This window comes from Ambystoma mexicanum, chromosome 6p (assembly GCF_040938575.1).
Source record: "Ambystoma mexicanum isolate Mex_15411 chromosome 6p, UKY_AmexF1_1, whole genome shotgun sequence".
NCBI lineage: Eukaryota > Metazoa > Chordata > Amphibia > Caudata > Ambystomatidae > Ambystoma > Ambystoma mexicanum.
In genome coordinates, this window is record NC_090935.1 from 493,474,752 (window position 1) to 493,489,994 (window position 15,243).

At 47.1% G+C, this 15,243-nt stretch overlaps 1 long non-coding RNA gene across 1 annotated transcript in view; it reads left to right on the forward strand.

Moving 5' to 3' along the window:
- Nucleotides 1-13,579, forward strand: part of LOC138510940 (uncharacterized) — a 42,012-nt gene extending 28,433 nt beyond the window's left edge. Inside the window, exons 2-3 of the long non-coding RNA XR_011280483.1 lie at nucleotides 10,419-10,542; nucleotides 13,212-13,579. This is a non-coding gene — a long non-coding RNA (uncharacterized lncRNA). The remainder of the gene's footprint in view (nucleotides 1-10,418; nucleotides 10,543-13,211) is intronic.
- The last annotated feature ends 1,664 nt before the right edge of the window (nucleotides 13,580-15,243 follow it).

Genomic DNA, 15,243 nt, shown 5'->3' on the forward strand with positions numbered 1-15,243 from the left:
ATCATACGTTTATCGTCCACATACAGGTGATGCTGGGTATCCACTGAAGAGATGGCTCCTCACACCAGTCCGGAACCCACGGGACCAGCATGAGGAGGACTACAACCATGCCCACTCACGTACCCGTGTAGTCATTGAACAGGCATTCGGCCTACTGAAGACTCGTTTCCGCTGCCTCAGCAGGTCTGGCGGGGCACTCCTGTACCGCCATGAGAAGGTTGCAAAGATAGTCATGGCATGTGTCATGCTCCACAACATGTGCGTACGTAGAAATGTGCCCATGCCCCCTGACGCTGAACTGCAAGCACCTGATGATGGTCATGATGAGGGTGGGGATGTGGCAGCACCTCAAGGAGTCTGCGAGGCACCGGAGGGCCGTGACATTCGTCAGCATCTCATTGATGCATGCTTCTAGCACTCACGCCTGGTGGCTGATACATGGACACGGGACTCGTGGCACTGTGTGTGTCTGGTACATGCACAATATGGACTGTACGCCTATGATGGCCTAGTACACAAAGATCATTGTCCACACATCTCATTGGTTGATCGTGCACTGTTTATGGCATATGTGATATCATGTTGAACACCCTATCGACCCGCCACCCAAGTGAGCCCAACACACCCCCTCCACCCTCCTACCTCCCCCCCGAACACCAGTGTCCAAAGAAGCTCATTGTCAGTGGGCTGTCGCTATTGCAAGCCCCCTCTGCGGGTATCAGGGGCACCCCTGCCTGTGGAGCGCAGGTTCCTCCCAGATCTACGTTGGGGGCTGCCCTGGACGGAACTTGCAACGGATGACGTCTCTGCCTGCTCACGTCCATGCATGTCCCTAAGGGTTTGTGAGAGCTCAGTGAGCACACGGCGCACTGCGGCAAGTTCGGCACATACGTCTTTGGACGTCGCATGCAGTTCCCCCCTCAGGCTCTCGGTGCTTCTCTCCATTTGGACTCTCAGGCTCTCGGTGCTACTCTCCATTTGTGCCCTTAGTGTCTCTGTACTTCTCTCCATTTCTGCCCTGAGTGTCTCAGTTGATGTTTCTATGTCTGACTTAGTGCGCCCACATTCATCGGCATGGTCCTTGAGGAGCGTGGCCAGTTGCTGCTGTTGCACGATTAACTGGTCGAGGGACTGTTGCCTCTGCTGGGCCATGGCCATTTGCGGGGGTGTCACAGAGGGGCTGTTGACCTCATGTTGCCTTGCCACAGGGCTTGGGGGGGATGGCCAGTCGTCGTCTTGTGGGTGCCCCTGCGTGGTATCCTCATGTTGTACGGGATGGGACAGACAGGGGGAATGGGACAGGTCATGGATGGATCTGACTTCGACATCCCCGTCTTCTGTGTCGGAGCATGCTGCCATCAATGGGGTGTCACCTATGGTGCTGCTGCCACCAGAGGCAGTGCCTTCTGTGGCATCCGTTGGGGGGACCTGTGGTGGTGGTGTTGTGGGCATGCTGGCTGCTGGGGTGCCTGTTGATGTTCCCCCCTCTGTGCTGCCACCTGATTTGTGCTGCTGCCGTGTCTTGATGCGTGCAGCTGAGGTGGAGGGTCTTTGGCCGTTGGTCTTGGCCCTCTTTGCAGGTGTGCTGGTAGGGGTGTCCTGATGCTCGTCGTTTGGATCGGAGCCTGTGGTGGAGTAAAGGAGGGCGAGGGTTATTAATGGGTCTGTGGGTATTGGAATGGCATTGTATCACATGCATTGGGGTGGTACATGAGGGTGATTTGGGTCGGTGCCTTGGAGGTGCTTTTATTTGTGTGTGGGGTGAGGGTGCAGTTGTTTGGCAGCCTGCAGTTAGGGTGTGCCTGCTGGACGTGTGGTGGGTGTTTTAGGGGTTTTTAATTATTTATGTATTTATTGTGGTTTTAAGGTGCACTATCAGGGCGATGTGTGTGGACGTTCTCCTGGACATGTGTTTCTGTTGCACTATGTGGACACATGGTACTTCACATGATTGGACATTGTGGATTTAGCATTGTTTTATCTGGGCCACCTACCTGATTCTTCTGATGTCTGCACTCCTTTCTCCATCCCTCCGACTCCCTCTATGCTCTCCATTCCGATGGTGGAGGCACAGATTTCTTCCCAGGGGGTCAACTTGATGGGTGATTCAGGACCTCCCCCGGTGGCTGTGGCAATGTTGCGGTTGGCAGAGAGTATGCTGCGGACGCGTATCCGCAGGTCGTCCCACCGCTTTCTGCATTGCTGTGGGTTGCGGGGTGCGGTCCCCACCGCGCTTACCCGCTGTGCCACCAGAGCCCATATGGCCTTCTTGTTCGCAAGTGCCGTCCTGGTCATTTGCGTGGAGAAGACGACGGCAGCATTCTCCTGGAGGGTCTCTGTTATCACGGTGAGTTCCTCACAGGAGAAGTGGACCTGCCGCTTGCGGTCGCACGCTTTCTTCGCTACTTTTCCCATTTTTCTTGGTTTCGCTAGGGTGGATGACGGGTTGGGGTGTGTCTCGGGGTAGTGTTTTTAGTGGTTGTGTGGTTTTGGTGGTTTTATAGGTGCACGGCGGGATGTTTCCCGTTCCGGGACCATGTTTTAACTTCCGTTTCCGTATATTTCCGGTCACCGTACTTTCCGGTAGGCGCACTCTGCGGTGCCCGCTGTGATGGGTGGCGGTATTGCACCTAGGGCGCCGTACGGCGGCGGTGTGGGCCGTTTTGGGGTCATTTCCGCCATCGCGGACTTTGCACTTCCGCCATGCCGTGGTGCTCGTGCGAGATGGGTCGGAATGGGCCGCAATTTGCTCCTTCGTGCAATGGCGGAAACGCTATTTACGCTGTGGCGGTCCGGTCAGTCACTTTCCGCCAGGGTCGTAATGAGGGCCATTGAGTCCACTTTCTGTGTTTATCACAGACTTGATGTGAATATGAAGAGTCCCTTGTTTGTGTCAATGCATGAAAGAAATAGCGTGTTGGTGATCGGCCTGACATTGCACTGCAACATGATTTCTCAGAAAATATTGGTGAGTTATTTGAAAGATGCATTTTCAGCGCTTAATTCCTGCATTTAATAGAATGTTATGAGCATGGGCTGTGTGGACACTATATACTTGGAGACAAGAATAACATTACTAAACAAGCCTTGGCACACGGACCGTTTAATATTTGGATATTATGTATCAGTAACTTATACATAATGAATATATTGTGGCTCGCCACATTGCATTTTTCCCAATGCCAGAAATGAACCGCCATAGATGTCCTCTACTAAATTTGCGCGACACATACTAACAAACAAGCCCGGGGTTGGTGAGTGTATATTTAAGGTTTATAAACAACGCAACACATTGTTCACTCGAAATAAGCTATATGGTGAATAGAATAATGAGGAGGTCGAATTTATGAGTAAAGAAAATCTTTGTGTCTGTAGGTATTCCGACATTCCAATACCATTGATGGGGTGTGTATTCGACTAAGGCTAGAAGACATTAACCGGCACTTGTGCCGTCAACATAGTAACACTCTGTATATGGGTGAGTCTACATGCAGTATACCTGCATATTTAATAGATTTGCCAAGCCTAAATTTCCTCAAAGAAAAGATAGATCAGAATCTTTTTACGTTTTCTGTAGGAAATTGAACATCCGAATACCATTGATGGTGTGTGCATTCTACTAATGGTTGGAGGACATTTACCAGCATTTGCTCCATCCACACTGTAACACTCTGTATGTGGGTGAGTCTACACGTTTTGCAATTTCACGCTCAATAGATTTGCCAATTTTAAAATGCCTTATAGAATAGATATATCAGAATGGTCCTGTCTCAATAGGTTGTGGAGTCAGAGGTCGCTTGCTAATGTCTGAGGACATCTAAAGAAAATATTTCACCGCAGAAATAAGTGGACACTGTAAGTTTGATATCATAATTTTTACCTAATTTTTACCAAATGTGTATGAAAGGCTGTGTTCAAAGATGACTTATTGAAGTAAAAACAGATTATTTACACTTTACCCTGTTGGTTCACAGGATCTTAACAAGGTTATAGATGCCAGTGGAGGATTTAATCCTCCACTGGCATTCTTGAGGAACTGGACCTTGACGTCCTCGGTCTCACTGAAACATGGTTCACGGCCAGCTCTGTCACCAGCTTTGACACACTCCTACCTGACGGTTACAAGATCCTCTCCGTGCCCAGGCCCAACCGTTCAGGGGGGGGTGTGGCCCTTATCTTCCTGCCACTGTCACTCCTACGCAGACCTACTCCTCTTTTGAATGTCTTGTCTGCCGACTCTCTCTCTCTCCTAGCCATTCCCTTACCGTGGCTACTATCTATCGGCCACCTGGTCAAATTTCCTCCTTCCTCTCTGAGCAGGCTGACCTCTCCTCCTCACTCCTGTCCTCAACCACTCAACTCCTCTTTCTTGGTGACTTCAACATCCATCTGGATGCCTCCTGTCCCCCCTCTGGACTCTTTCGTGACCTCCGCGACTCTCTCTCACTCTCTATTCTCCCGTCTGGGCCTACTCATTCTCCAGGGCACACTCTTGATGCTCTGATCTCTTCTGACCTTCCCCTCTCCGTCTCTCTCTCCACTCCTCTCTCCTGGAGTGATCACTTTCTCCTATCCTCCCACCTCACCCTCCCTACCCCACAGGCAAAGCCACCCTCATCACTGCCACCCACCTTCTCGGTCATCCGACCCATGAAGCGCGTGTCAGTTGAGGCTTTCGCTGCCACCTTCTCGCCTCCCCCTTCGGCTGACTCCCACCCTGACACAGCCCTCTCCACGCTCCACTCTGCTATATCTGATACTCTTGATATCCTTGCCCCTGTCATGAGAATCCGCCTGAAGCCCAAAGCCAAATGTAACTCCTGGTATGACTCGGATCTCGTCACCCTAAAACGCACGTGCAGGGTGGCAGAGAGGAAATGGCGTGCTTCATGTTCATCCTCTGACAAACTGGCCTGCCGCCTGCTCCAAAGGCAATACCGTCTCTCCGTTCTCACCAAGAAGAGAGCCCTTATCCAAGCCCGCATCTCTGCGGCATCTAACAATTCGGCCGAACTCTTTAAAATCTGCAAGGAGCTTGCAAACCCTGCTGCAGTCTCTACCTCTCCTGTCCCCTCCCAGGCCCTCTGCACTGAACTGGCCTCTCACTTCATCTCTAAAACTCAGGACATCCTGTCCTCACTCTCCTCCTATCACCTCCCTCCCTCTCTTCCCGGCTCTTCCTCCGGCCCTTCTGCAGCCACCCCTCCTCCCTCCTTCTCTGCCTTTCTCCTTTTCTCTGCTGACGAGGTTTCCAGACAAGTTCGATCTATGAAAGTCTTGTCTAAACAGGTTCACCCCTGTTCCTCAAAAACTATTAAGGACCACATTGACTCCCTGGCTCCTGCCCTGGCTGACTTTTGCAACCACTCCTTCGCCTCTGGAGTCTTCCCATCCCCCTTAAGCACTCCCTTGTGCACCCTCTTCTTAAGAAACCCTCTTCCGACCCCTCTTGCCCTACTAACTATCGCCCAATCTCCATCACTCCCTTCCTGGGAAAGCTCCTGGAGAAACTGGCCATCTCCCAGCTTAACCTTCATGCTGAATCTGTTGGTAGTCTTCATGACCATCAATCTGGCTTCAGAGCTGCCAGAAGCATGGAAACTGCTCTCCTGAACATCCGTGAGGACCTGCTCTCGAACCTCGACTCCAACACTCCGTGTGTTCTCATTCTGGTCGATCTCTCTTCTGCCTTTGACACTGTCAACCATGCCATCCGGCTCAACCGTCTCCGTGATAACCTGGGTATCACTGGTCAGGCTCTGGCGTGGCTGACCTCTTTCCTTTCCAATCGACCCTCCCACGTCCAACTGGGGTCCTTCCTCTCTGACATCTTTTTCTCTACCTGTGGTGTCCCCCAGGGATCTAATCTCTCTCCCTGGCTTTTCAACCAGTATCTGGCACTCCTTGCCCACCGCATCGCCGCTCTCTGCCTCAACTTTCAGTGCTATGCGGACGATACCCAGCTCATTTTCAGGCTACCCTCGGCCTCCTCCTCTCCTTCCCTCATCTCAGACTGTCTGTCTGCTATCCAGGAATGGTGTGCCGCCAATGACCTCTGCCTTAATGCCAGTAAGACTGAGATTCTACTCATCGGCACACCCACTCCCTCCTTCCCTGCAGCTCTCTGACCAGCCTCTCTTGGCCCTCTTCCTGCTCCTACCTGCAAGGCAAAAAACCTCGGGGTCATCTTCGACTCCACACTCTCCTTCTCTCCTCATATACCTGACGTCTCTAAGAAGTCACACTACCAGCTGCACCTCCTCAGAGGTATTCTTCCCTTCCCCTCCTTCCCCCAGAAGCTCACTGTCTCCCGAGTCCTGGTTCTCTCGAAGCTGGACTACTGTAACAGCCTCTATTGTAATCTGCCTGGCTCCACTCTCCGCCCTCTGCAACTCATCCAGAACAGGACTGCGAGACTTGTCCTTGGCCTCAAGCCCAGGGACCGTATCTCTCCAGGACTGAAATCTCTACACTGGCTCCCAGTGGCTGCGAGGATTAAGTTCAAAACCCTCTGCATTGTCCACAAGGCCTTCTGGGGGCTGGGGCCTAAATACCTTCAACTCTCTCTTCCTAAACATCTTCCTTCCCGAGCCCTTCACTCATCCGTCTCCAACTCCCTCAGGGTCAACCGCTTCTCGAAGCAACGAGCTGGGGGTAGATCTCTCTCCGCGGCAGGGGCCTCCCTATGGAACAGCCTTCCTGCCTCCCTGAAACTTGAGGAGAACCATCTCCGGTTCCGGAATCACCTCAAAACCTTCCTCTTTGCATCTGCTTTCTCTCTCCCTCTCCCCTGCTAAATTCTTCACTGAAACTGCACTGAATCTGCAACTGGGCCACTCTCTCCGACTTCGGTCCTTGGCCCAGCCACTCTCCACTTGCAGTGCCTCCCTGGCAACCCCTGCACTGCGGGACTGTCTCTGTATCCCTACAGCCCCCCTCCCCAGCACTTGTCTGCACTTACCTTGCACTTGCCACCAGCTGGCCCTATTATTTATTTTTTATTCTACTTACCCTGTGCTGCACTTCCCCCCTCCCCTTCCCCTTGCACTTTTCCCTCCCCTCTACCCCTGCACTTGCGCGATCTAAATGACACCTGGCCTAGTAGGATCGTTGTCTGTCTTCCCCTTGTTCCCCCTCCCTGCCTCGTCGCGCCTTGAAACACATCATAACTACCTACTTGCTATCCCTAGAGTTGAAACGAAGGGGTGAGTAGGTCTTTATGTGGTTACAGATAACAATAGTCACCGCTAATAAGAAATATGGATGACACGAGATCCTGATGGGTTTTCTTGTACTTTTTTTAGATTTAAGATTGGCTTATGCGATTCCTAAAAGGGCAGATCAACTATTTCTTGCCCTACGTCCTGAAGAAGGTCTTAAAAGAAGAGAGACAGTCATTTCTGTTATATCTGGACCGAAACACGTGTCGACAATTATATGAACAATCTGGCAAAATAAAAACCAGATGAGATACGACACCTGATAATAAGGACTGAGTCATAGACAACTGTTACAACCTATGGAAATTTCCGTGTAGTATTAGGATATGAATACACAATGTATAATATGCCAAATTGGTTTTATGTAGAAATGTGTGAATGAGTTAGTGTGGGATTGAGTATGGATGCCAGAAATATGAAAGATATGCTGTTGGAGTGAGTTATTGTTTTAAGCAATACATACAATGATTTGTGATATGTTTATCGATTAAATTTTGTAATTAATGAATTATTCGTGTCATCCTGATCCACTGGTCCACCTCTTGCTTTAGAAGGTGTGGATATGTCAGATTCCTGGTATTGCAACCAGGTGAGACCCATTGCGCTGTCCTGTCTCCTAGTAGGAGGAAGGACGAGACTGTTTATAAGCAAGTGGTACAAGCTATCCGGCGATGCATGGCTATTACAGGCAGCAGCAGGTTTCCAATTAGAATTTACAAGTATTCCCACACAAGAAAAACCCTCAACTGCTTACAGATCTCTCAGGAAGAGGCACAACTATTAGAAAACGAGTTGTACCAATTTGGCGCAAAGGGAGCCATAGAGCGAAGCAAAGAGCGTGCCCCAAGATTTGTCAGCAATTTGATTTATCCTGGTCCACATGAAAAGCAAAGTGAGCCCTGTAATCAATCTAAAAGAACTCAATGGGTGGATTGTCCACAGGCACGGGGCATACATCTCCTCAGGGATATCAGAAAGGGGGATTGGCTTACCCGAATAGACCTGAAATACGCGTATCTGACCACACTGATAGCGAGGAAAGACCAGCCTTTCCTAGGATTTAGGTGGGAAGAGCAGATTTGGCATGTCAAGACTCTGCAATTCAGACTCTCTATGGCGCCATGACCTTTTACCAAAGATATGAGACCTATGACAACAGCCATCAGAGAGAGAGGGATCAGGATGATCATTTACCAGGATTCTGATCTGGCGGAAAACAGGGAGGTAGTACAGACTCTCTGGGTAAGCTACCTGCTGACTTCTCTTGTATTCCTTATCAGTCAGTTGAATCAGCCTTGAGATCCAGCAATAGGACAGATTTCCTCGGGTTTATAATAGACACCAGCAACACTGATACTTCCAGTGAACAAAATAAGAGATATGAAAAAAGGAGATCAGGGCGTGTCTCAAGAATACATCGCTATCACTGCGTAGGTCAGCGGGGATAGTGGGTACCTTTCCCATGCCTACACGAAAGCCCGAACTGTTGCCATTGCAAATGCTTGTTTTACTTTACCCCTGATGCACAGGACCATGCATCAAGGGTAGAGCAAATTTAAATGTTAATACATGGCTAATCTGGACCACATTGAATGTAGGCCAGTCTAGCCAGTAATAACACTGCTGGTGTGCAGCCAGCCTGGATATTCATTGTGGGAGTCCTTATAGGGTAATACTGGCATATATTGATGCAGCCTGCATGGACATGCATGGGAACGGCAAGCATTAACATATTTTTATACTGGCACATGTTTTGGGCAAAGACAGCATGAAATGCATTTGAAAATGTTCCTGTGCATGGTTGGTGACTTGCAACTATTGGCTTTTCCATGTGCTACCATACAACATCAATTGCAAACTGTATGGCTTTCTATCCAATTCTTTAAAGAACGTGATGTAAAATGCACCATGTTAACCCAATGTCTCTAACATTTTCACGGGAGTGAGAACCCCTCTCAAGCACCCCTTGTTTGGTTTGGGCTCCCTCACCAGTCTCCACTATACATGTCACTTTTTATGATGTGTGTTGTAATGCGCATACAGTGGCTGGACCGTCCTTAATGCTGGCGCCTTGCACCACACGTCGGCATGCCAGCCTATACATATTTATGCATATGATACAAAGGTTAGTCTGGCATAAACCTTTCTTCTGTAGAGAAACCTAACTTTGCTGTAGTTGATTCGCAGTTGTAGGAACAAACCATATTTTGGTTCCTCCACACAAAAACTCAAGGGGATATTTTTTGTGTCTCCTGTTTGCGGCGGTGCCGCCGCTGGCCCAGTGCAAATAATCATAAGGGGGCCTCACCATATATTTTGCCCCGGGCCTCACCACACCTTGTAACAGCCCTGCATCGAGGACATATTTCCAGGTCCTTTGCATTACAGAACCCTCCAGAGTTTGAAGATCAAACACCTATAACTGGGTCTGAAATATCACCAGTTGATTCCCCTAGACCAGGAAGGTCAGTGGTGGCTGGCTAGTAAGGGCCTTTTCTAATTAGTTTGTTAGGCACACTCAGTCTTGCAGGCTAATTCACAAAAGTGTGACTTTGTGAATTAGCCTGCGAGCCAGTGCCTGCAAACTAATTTTAAAAAGCCATTTCCATTTTATATTTCTTTTTTACAGACATAGCTAATTATTAATAATCACTAGAGGGCTCTCCCAGGGTCCTGTCAGGTTCCTGAGAGCTGCGCTGCTGCCCAGTTTTCAAACTTTCACACAAACGTTTGAGCACTGGAAGGCAGGGGCACAATGAAACCTACATTTTGAGGGCTGGCTAGCCCTGCTAATGCTGGGAGAGGTGTTCATTTCAGAGACGGTGGGATGGGGAGGGGCACACTTATTTTTGTGGGGGGCATCTAACTTCTTTACCCATTTTATTGAGACTATTATAGTGCAGCTAGAATGTTACAAGTGTTTACTCTCTCCATTAAGTCTGAAAGCACCCACTTAAGGACTGCTGTGACAATGAGCAGTGTCTTGTCCTCTCTCTACCCTTCCAGTCACTCCCCTGACATGAAAGTACTAACCCCACTTCACGATTTCAATTGCCTAAAAATGTATGATGCTGACAATGAAATGCTTACGTTAGTAATTGTCTGCATCGTTTATCATCTGTGTCCTGTTCTTTCCGGTTAATGTGAACAACATGTAGACTAGAGACAACTAATGCTTAATATATTCTTTCCTTACAGAAAGAATGTTCGCTTCAAAATTGTTCTGCCTCGAATGGTGATGCTTGTGTGGAAGCGCATGGAAAAATGTATTCACCAAGCCAGACCAGTGCCTTTGCACTTCTTAAAATGGAATAGACTGCCGGTAGGTGTCCAGAGTAAATGTATGTGTACAGATGGACCTGGGCTAAAATGTTGTCTAGCATTTTGATTTCTCATATTTTCCTAATGAAATATGTTATACTACATTGGAAGCATTCTTTTTTTGCAGTTGCAATATTGGTTTAATATTGATTGGTTTGACAAACATGATTGGGGAAACTCAGCTAGACTGGCATTTTGGTGCAGTTTGAATGTTTTTGCACTGCAGCATACATTTTGGTAAAGCCAATGGGAATATGTTGTGAGGGTACTGGCATAAATTGGCCAAACCAGTGTCGACATATTGCCTTATAGTATCATTATTGGCATTATGCACAAAGCAAACATGAGCATGTTCTTATATGGGAATACTGGCATACAATGGGTACAGCCAGCGTGAATATCTTTTTATAGTTGCACATATTGTCGGCAAAGGCTTCATGAAAATCCTGTGCACGTTGGTGATTTGCATCTATTGGATTTTTTTCATGAGTTACCAAACAAAACCAATTGCAATCTGTTTGACTTTTTACCAATTTTCTCAAAAAGTGTGCTGTAAAATGCACCATTTTACCCCTTATTCCAGAGCTGGTTTAGGCTCTCTCACTGCGCTCAGTCGCTACGTCATATTGGAGACAAATATTTGCGCTCCACCTCTTAAAAATGTCACCAGCCGCCACTGAGGAAGGGAGGACGGAACTAGAGTGGTGGCTCCAGAACATGGAAGCATGGAATGGTTGTGCAATTTTTGGAGACATGCCAAAATTAATCATAGAATCAGATGCCAAGAGAACAGGCTGGGATGCCAGGTGTAAAACCCTAGAGACGTGAGGAAAGTGGCCGCAGAAGAACTAGACCTTCATATCAACTGTTTAGAACTATTAGCTGCGTATTTCACGATCAAAGCACTGGCAAAAGACGAAGTGGACTACTGCATTCTCCTGAAGATGGACAATGCGACAGCAGTACGATACATACATTATCTAGGCAGCACAAGATCCAAGTGTTTGGCAGAGTTAGCAAAATACTTCTGGCACCACTGTTTACAGAACAGAATATCAGTCAAAGTGGAGTACCTGCCAGGGGTGCCGAACGTGGTAGCAGACTGGAACTCCAGGTACCTGTCAGACGCCTGCAACTGGAAGCTTCACAGGGGGCTTACCTGATGTTAGAGAAGGTTTGGGGTCCCATGAACATCAATCTGTTCGCCTCCAGGCTGAACACACAGACTCCCATATTTTTCAGTTGGAGGTTAGATCCAGACACTCTGGGTAGAGATGCCTGCCTTCACAAATGGCAGGGAGCCCTCCAGTACACATTTCCACCATTCATAATGTTGAGCAGAGTATTGGCAAAGATATGCAGGGAAGGAGCGGAGTGAATTGTTGTAGCTCCAGCCTGGAAGTCGCAAGCTTGAATTCCAGTTCTGATGGAACTTTCCTCAGATTTCCCAAGCACTCTCCCTCAGGACCAGGACCTCTCCCTCAGGACCAGGACCTTCTCCCGGATCCGACTGGGAAGTTTATCCTTTGAGAGTGATGGGGACTCTGCAGGTGTTGGCCTGCAGGGTGTAGGGAAAAGATGAAACACGCCAGGTATTTTGGGCCAAGCTGCCCATCTTATTAAACAATCATGGGCTCCATCCACCCTCAGGAGCTATAACACTGTGTGGAGCAAGTGGGTGGACTGGTGTCATGGACAAGGTCGTCATCCTGTTTCTGCCCCTGCAGTGTATGTACTGAACTTCCTAGCTTCCCTGGCCATTGCTGGTAAAGCTTTCAGGAGGCTAGGAATCTACAGGTCAGCAATCTCGCCTGGGCATGCTCTCATTGAAAGCAAGACAGTAGGCGATCACCCAGCAGTAGTGAGGTTGACCATGGGAGTAAGATTTTGCGTGCCACGGGTCCTGAGATATGCATATCTCTGGGACGTTGACGTAGTGGTACGATTCTTCGTTAGTTGGCAATCAAACAGATCGTTGTCAGTGATGCAACTGTCTGGCAAACTAGCTAAGCTACTGTTTATAGGTTCATGTAGGAAATTTTCAGACTGACGGTAGATAGAAAGCTTTACTGTCCTGAGGGTGTGACCTTTACAATTGCCAAAAGAACTAAGGCTAACTGATCTACAATCTCTTATCCTTACTTGCATGGACAGCCTCAGCTTTGTGTGGCCTCCTGCATTAAGACATACAAGCTCAGGACAGACACCATGAGACCAGTAGGTGAGATATAGCTACTGCTAGCGTGCAGGAAACCTTTTAAAGCGGTAGCAGTGGCTACCATAAATAGATGGTGCACAAGGCTATGGCGCTGGCAGGAGTAGATATGTCCAAGTATGGAGCTCACTCAGTGAGATGCGCTATCGCTTCCAAAGCTTTCATATCAGGAGCCAGTCTGCAGGATTGGTCGAGCAATTCTTCATTTAAGTCATTCTACTTTGAGTTAGTAGCTTCAGTGGCAGAATCAGTAGATTGTAGCTTTTGACTGAATAATTATTGCCCAGGTTTATAGCGCAGGGGGTCTTGATTCTATTAAAGACAAAAGGTGTGCATTATTCCCGCCTTGTACATGCAATGCTGTGTTGCCAGTTTGATTATTGTGACATTTGCAGATGTGTGGATTTTGGTGCATGTTCCCACACCTAATGCTGTTTTTTCTGGCATGCATGCAGGAGAAGAACAGAAGAATAGCTGAGGGATGGAGATCGATGAATCGACAGGATACACATGTGGCTTGCCGCCTTTGTCTATGTAATAGTTGCATGAAGGTCGGACCATGGGTCAAGTTTCATTGGCGGTTGTCTCAGTTCCCACAAGGGACATTTGTTCCATGGACGGTACGTTACATCAGAGCATCAAAAGAAGAAGAAGGGACATAGACAGGAAGTGATATATATGGTCCAGGAGGAAGGCCATCAGTGGAAGGAACTACATGACTGAAATGGACGATGGGGATGTGTAGGTCCTTAATGTTTTTGTAAATGGAAACGTTTTAAGTTTTGAAACTGCTGAAGAGTAAAGATTAAGAAGTTAAGCATAATGCTTGCCTCTGTGTCTTTAGTAGAATCAAGACTCCCTGAGCTGTAAGCCTGTGTAATCTTCATTGGTATAACCGCAAAAATATCTATTTAATTCAATTAGATGATTTATATAGGAAGGAAACATTGTAAGACCCTAATATAACTTCACTGCGCTTGCATGTAATTACAAGAAAGACATTAGTACATAATATACAAATATTGATCACATTAATTCATTCACAGCACATGACTTATAAAGAGAAAAACAAGTGTATGCAAAAGCATGAATAAACCTCTATGGATTGATTTAAAAATGTGTTCACATGACATTCAATTTAAACTACCTACCTGTTTGCTGATACAAATAAGTACAATCCATTCACTCAATATTGCCTAAAGCACACTCACTCTATGCCTGTTTTCCCGCTAGGTCAAGTAAATTCAGGCAGTAGTGACTTACATGTGTGCGGGGAGACGCGAAGAAGGCCATGACACTGCATTACACATGTGCGATAAAAATGTCCCTGAAGTTGTCTCTTAGCTTTAATTGTTTCACAATACTGATAATATAGGGTAAATTAATTTGAGTATGATTCCTGCGTATCATTGTATATGGTTTGATATTATGCTTCTCTATAATGTTATAGTATTTCTTACTTCCAGTTCATAATTGATGCAAATGCTTTCTATAAAATGTGATGATGGTTTCTCCATAGAGTGTTTCATCGTCATTTCTGTAAATTAGATATAGATATATTAAGTGACCTCTGAAATGCAGATAAGCTAGGTTTGATTGCAAATAGACACACTCGGGTAATAGCACTAGATAGTCCAGAAAAAAAGAAGAAGAACCCTCAGACTTCTTCCCATACAATTCCAAAAAGGCTTTTGCCAGAATTTGTTAGATATCGCCACTACATTTGCCAAAATTTGCATTCTAGCGAAAATGGATGAAAACGTTTTGAAGCCATATATGATAAACCAGTGACACAAGTGATAGTGAACAGTAATATACCTGAGTATTGAATGTGGAGCACAACAGGTTGTTCACTGTGGATCTTAATCTTCATTCTGGTTATAGAATATTTTGCTGAATCCCTAAAATGAGACAAAACTATTTCTCCATTCAAACATCAAGGCTGGCCAGTCAAGACACAATTATGGAAGGTCAAATATCATAATTATCATCAGTGTGTGAGTTATTTGATAAAGAGGGCAAGAATTTTACAACATTATGTGGAAACGGTAGTCATTGGCTGTCTCCCTTGGCAGAAAAACTTTATTTTGGGACCCAGGGGAATCAGCAGTAAGTCTTCAAATATTGTAGGAAGTGCAAAGCGCGCAGAGTAAGCATGGGGTAGTCATCAGCCGTTCCTTTTGTCTACAATACAGCATGTTTTGTGGTCCAAATGACGCATTAGACTTGAGAGGAGGAGCCAGCCTTCAACTATTGTAAGAAGCACCAAGAAAGCAAAGGACAGTCAATGGCAGTCCCCTTTGGCTGCAAATCAGAACAGTGCGTTTTGGAACCCAGAGATAGCCACTTCAGGTGGAGAAGGAGTCGGCCTTCTGATATTGCAGAAAAAGCAGGAAAAGCAAAAAATGCACTCTCCTGCAGAAGCGATTTGGCGCCTGGACTTAGATGATAGATGAGTGACAATCTTTTTCCCCTAACATTTACATG